Here is a 6,146-nt window from a genome sequence, read left to right as displayed (position 1 = left end):
TATTTTTGGGTGACTCATTTCAACATTGTGGTGGAATTATTGTAATCAAAAGGAGAGGTTTTTAGATTTCTTCAAAACAATAAAACTTTATTATTTAATTACTGCAGTAATGGAGCTGGTCGGTAATCACCCTTGGAGGTGATCACTGAGAACTCAACGAGCAGATTTGAACCACAGAATTGTATATCAATGTCCATCCTCCTGGATGTTCATGACAAATAACAGACGTATGGAATGGGTCACAAGGTTACTAATAATTAACAGCAAACAGTATCTTCTGTAAATACTGTCCTCAATGTGTAGAGACCAGGGTCTGTCCCAAGCCATCTCTCCCTGATACCTTCCAGTCAGAAAAATTAACTCATGCTATGGAATGCGGTATCACCCAAAGACATCGTAAATCTTCCAGAGGCCCATCCTCAGAAGAATACACACAGATGAGCATTCTAGCAACCCCTTATTGCATAAAACAACCATTTGATGCAATAATAGCATTATAACAAAATCTTGTAATTTCTCCACCATAACATTTTAATGCAATAGATTATTAGGGTAGAAGAACGCTTGACACATTCCAAAATTCAGTGAATGAGAAAAAAGCACAACATGTTCTATGACTATTATCCTTCCAGGTAGGAAGGTGAATTAAAATCGCAAGGTTAATGTGTCTGCTGCCTTCAACACAAAAGATTCCCTAAATTGCACTATAGTGTTTTTTTGCCTCTCTCTGAATTTAAAACAAGTCTAATTCTTATGTAGGTCAGAGATAAGAAAAGAGGAAAGAGGAAGACATTGGTCTGTGTGATTATTCAGAGGAGATACAAATTAAGCGAGACTAGACAGAGATGAAGAAATGTGTTTTATAACACAACCATCCCTGGGGTGATACACAATGAGTTCATACAATAATACAGACACAGACACAGACACATATACAGACACATATATAGACACACATACAGATACAGACAAAGACACATACACAGACACAGATACAGACAGAGACACAGATACAGACAGAGACACAGACACATGCACAGATACAGACACCGATACAGACACAGACACCGATACAGGCACAGACACAGATACAGACTCCGATACAGACACAGACACCGATACAGGCACAGACACAGACACAGATACAGATACAGTTGAAGTCAGAAGTATACATACACCTTAGCCAAATACATTTAAAATCTGTTTTTCACAATTTTTGACATTTAATCCTCATTTAAAAATTCCCTGTCTTAGGTCAGTTAGGATCACCACTTTATTTTAAGAATGTGAAATGTCAGAAAAATAGTAGATAGAATGATTTATTTCAGATTTTATTTCTTTCATCACATTCCCAGTTGATCAGAAGTTTACATACACTCAATTAGTATTTGGTAGCATTGCCATTAAATTGTTTAACTTGGGTCAAACCTTTCGGGTAGCCTTCCACAAGCTTCCCACAGTAAGTTGGGTGAATTTTGACCCATTCCTCTTGACAGAGCTGGTGTAACTGAGTCAGGTTTGTAGGCCTCCTTGATCGCACACGCCTTTTCAGTTCTGCCCACATATCTTCCATAGGATTGAGGCCAGGGCTTTGTGATGGCCACTCCTGTCACGTCCTGAACTGCAGAGGGAGCAATTGTATTAGTTTTGGTCAGGACGTGGCAGAGATTTTTGTGTTACGTGTGAGTTGGTTGTTGGACTCCCAATTGAAGGCAGGTGTGTTGAGTTGCCTTTGATTGGGAGTCCTATATAGTAGTGTGTGTTTTTCCTTGTGGTGGTGGGTAGTTGTTTTTGCCCTGCATTTTGTGTGCCTGCAAAACTGTTCCTGTCGTGTTTATTGTTTTTTTTCCTGTGGATGCTTTACTTGTGTTTATTAAAAATATGAGTATCCACATTCCCGCTGCGCCTTGGTCCATTCCTGACGACATACCTTACAACTCCAATACCTTGACTTTGTTGTCCTTAAGCCATTTTGCCACAACTTTGGAAGTATGCTATGGGTCATTGTCCATTTGGAAGACCCATTTGCGACCAAGATTTAACTTCCTGACTGATGTCTTGAGATGTTGTTTCAATATATCCACATCATTTTCCTTTTTAATGATGCCATCTATTTTGTGAAGTGCAACAGTCCCTCCTGCTGCAAAGCAACTGCCACAACATGATTCTGCCACCCCCGTGCTTCACGGTTGGGATGGTGTCTTCGGGAAGCCTCCCCCTTTTTTCTCCAAACATTACGATGGTCATTATGGCCAAACAGTTCTATTTTTGTTTCATCAGACCAAAGGACATTTCTCCAAAAGGTACAATCTTTGTCCCGCTGTGCAGTTGCAAACCATAGTCTGGCTTTTTTATGACAGTTTTGGAGCAGTGGCTTCTTCTTTGCTGAGCGGCTTTTCAGGTTAAGTCGATATGGGACTCGTTTTACTATGGATATAGATACTTTTGTAGCTGTTTCCTCAAGCATCTTCACAAGGTCCTTTGCTGTTGTTCTGGGATTGATTTGCACTTGTCGCACCAAAGTATATTCATCTCTAGGAGACAGAACGCGTCTCCTTCCTGAGCGGTATGACGGCTGCGTGGTCCCATGGTGTTTATACTTGCGTACTATTGTTTGTACAGATGAACGTGGTACCTTCAGGCATTTGGAAATTGCTCCCAAGGATGAACCAGACTTGTGGAGATCTACAGTTTATTTTCTGTGGTTTTGGCTGATTTCTTTTGATTTTCCCATGATGCCAAGCAAAGAGGCACTGAGTTTGAAGGTAGGCCTTGAAATACATCCACAGGTACACCTCCAATTAACTCAAATTATGTAAATTAGCCTTTCAGAAGCTTCTAAAGTCATGATATCATTTTCTGGAATTTTCCAAGCTGTTTAAAGGCACAGTGAACTTAGTGTATGTAAACTTCTGACCCACTGGAATTGTGATACAGTGAATTATAAGTGAAATAATCTGTCTGTAATCAATTGTTGGAAAAATTACTTGTCATGCACAAAGTAGATGTCCTAACCGACTTGCCAAAACTATAGTTTGTTAACAAGAAATTTGTGGAGTGGTTGAAAAACGAGTTTTAATTACTCCAATCTAAGTGTATGTAAACTTCCGTCTTCATGTGTACAGGCACAGGCACAGGCATAGATACTGACACAGATGTGCAGTGAGCTGGACACTCCAACTAATCCACGTGATTTTCCTAGAGAGAGTGAGAGAAAACCAGAACAGATAATAGGGGAAGGAGAGAGAGAGAGAGAGCAGAACATAGAGTACAAGAAAGAAACAGAAAGAGAGAGAGAAATAGTGGGGAGAGAGAGAGGGATATTTAGAAAGAGAGGGATAAGGCGTGTTGCATGTGCCGAGTTTAACAGTCAACTTTTAAGGGCCTGCTATTGAAATTATGCATTGGTGTAAAGTACCTAAGTAAAAATAATTTAAAGTACTACTTAAGTTGTTTTTTGGGGTATCTGTACTTTACTTGCTATTAATATTTTTGACAACTTTTACTTTTACTTCACTACATTCCTAAAGAAAGTCTTGTACTTTTTACTCCATACATTTTCCCCGATACCCAAAAGTACTTGTCCAATTCACGCACTTATCAAGAGAACATCCCTGGTCCTTCCTACTGCCTCTGATTTGGTGGACTCACTAAACACAAATGCTTCATTTGTAAATTCTGTCTGAATGGCTATCCGTAAATAAATAAAAACAAGAAAATTGTGCCATCTTGTTTGATTAATATAAGGTTCCATGACTTTGTCGACACAGGGCATCGGAACACACAAAATACATTTTGATGATTTTCATAACATTTTGAGTGTTTTATTTAACTTTTGTACACTCGTGGTGTTCCCATGTCAAAAATGACCAGTCATTAGAAATTAATGGGTGAGACTACAATTAGTGTATAAAATTGAGTTCAGGCACATGGCCATTCATCAGATGGACACACTTCCCCTCCCAGACCCCCACATGCATGTGTGTTTGAGCACACACACACACACACACACACACACACACACACACACACACACACACACACACACACACACACACACACACACACACACACACTTCCCTTCTTGGCTTCCATGGCAACCCACACGGGAACCTTTCCCCAACAGAATCTTTCCCCCACGGGAACCACACCTGTTGGCATTCTCACAAACAATCGCAACATTGTTTCCATAACATATAGGACTTTTCTCGCAGCTCTGGTATATAAAGCTTTTTAAAGGTCTTGCTCACAATCTATTCTGTGGCAGCCCAATGACCAAACGATATACTGTATGTGAGGCTCTTGATCATATCTTTGATCATGGCACTGGTGAGGAAGAGAGAGCAAAATGGAACATTGGACATAGGAGAAAACGGGAATAATATGCAAACTTTACATTTACATTTTAGTCATTTAGCAGACGCTCTTATCCAGAGCGACTTACAGTAGTGAATGCATACATTTCATACATTTTTTTCTCCGTACTGGCCCCCCGTGGGAACTTTGACACAAAGTAGTCTGTGATAAATAGCACAATATGTTTCATCTGAGTATTTGCCTTCCCTGTGGCTCAGTTGGTAGAGCATGGTGTTTACAATGCCAGGGTTGTGGGTTCGATTCCCACGGGGGGCCAGTACGAAAAAAGAAAAAAAATGTATGAAATGAAATGTATGGATTCACTACTGTGAGTCGCTCTGGATAAGAGCGTTTGCTAAATGACTAAAATGTAAAATGTAAATGTATTTGTTATAGTCAAAATAATTCATACATTATGCTTTTTTTACTCAAAAATTAGTTGTATGAGCTCAGGTCAATGAGGCCTACAGGCCATAAATAGCCAATAGAAGTTCAAAACTTGTAATGTTCACAAGAACTTAAGTTGATAAAAAGATAAAAAGGTGATAATATATGTATTATTATGGATTTATAATCAGCTATATTGGGGCGGTCATTTTGTACCGGGAACACAGAATCAATTAACATGAAACGAACACAACAGGAGGGTTAAAGTATCTTTATTTTCACTCAAGTATGACAATTGAGTACTTTTTCCAACACTGAAATTATGTTTGTAACATTTCTATTCTGAACCCTTAAAGCTGCTAAAGAGCAGGCCTGGTTGGTTAGACTCAGAGATAATGTACTCAATATCACTCACGCTCAGTTCAGAATCAGCCCTCCAACGCACAGTACATTAGAGCAAACCAAGTATTAGACAGAGCATTAGGAGCAAGCATCTCTGTTTTATTTCAACAGTCCACTTCAACTCTTTAAAATGACTGTTCTATTCCCATACCCTGGTCTGATTCAAGAGCCATTCAAACCATTAGGGCCCTAATTGAAAGTAATGTTTAAAAAGAGAGTTTAGATTGAAAATATTTGAGATGACCACATAGAACATATAGTCATTTGGTCAATTAGGAACACATCAAAACAGCTAATCTGCTGCGGTACTTGGAAGATGTAGTCTCATCTATGTTTACAGTCATTTAGAAAAAGTAGCAAGATATGTACTTTCACTAACTGCTTATCTCAATCTTCCCGGGCATTACTGTCACAGCATGACCTCTTCCACCTTAAACCATCTGAGATCTGTACTATCTGCCTCCTGTGTCTGCATCAGGGTCATATCCTGAGTCGTGATAGTATGAACTAGCCATGACTGATCCAGCAGACTCAGACCAGCTCCACAATGCTGTCTCCCAGCAAGGAGCCACCAATGGAAGACACGAGGAGTTACTGCAGTCCCTTATGGAGGGACTCCATACCCTGGCAGAACACCATGATGAGGCTTCGATACATTGCTGGAGCAATTCTGCGGATTCCCTACTGGGCAGCGGGCCACACCAGTAACTATTATGACTCAGGATATGACCCAGATGCAGACACAGGAGGCAGATAGTACAGATCTCAGATGATTTATTTTAAACACAGGGCAGGCAAAGAGCAGGTCGAGGACAGGCAGGGATTCGTGATCAGGTCTGAGTCAGGCAGGTACAGGATGGCAGACAGGCTCGGGTCAGAGCAGGCAGAGGTTTATAATTAGGTCAGAGTCAGGCAGATACAGGATGGCAGGCAGGCTCGGGGTCAGGGGAGGCAGAAATAGTCAGAACCGGGAAAACTTGGAAACAGAACTTGAGAAAAAG

General features: G+C 40.3%; 1 non-coding gene across 1 annotated transcript; it reads left to right on the top strand.

Annotated features, from left to right (window-relative positions):
- Nucleotides 1-4,556: 4,556 nt before the first annotated feature.
- On the top strand, nt 4,557-4,632 carry trnav-uac (transfer RNA valine (anticodon UAC)). The gene has a single exon. It is a non-coding gene; the product is annotated as a tRNA-Val (tRNA).
- The last annotated feature ends 1,514 nt before the right edge of the window (nt 4,633-6,146 follow it).

The sequence above is a fragment of the Salmo salar genome, chromosome 06 (genome assembly GCF_965601325.2).
Source record: "Salmo salar chromosome 06, fSalSal1, whole genome shotgun sequence".
Lineage (NCBI taxonomy): Eukaryota > Metazoa > Chordata > Actinopteri > Salmoniformes > Salmonidae > Salmo > Salmo salar.
This window is presented reverse-complemented; position numbering and strand designations above follow the sequence as displayed.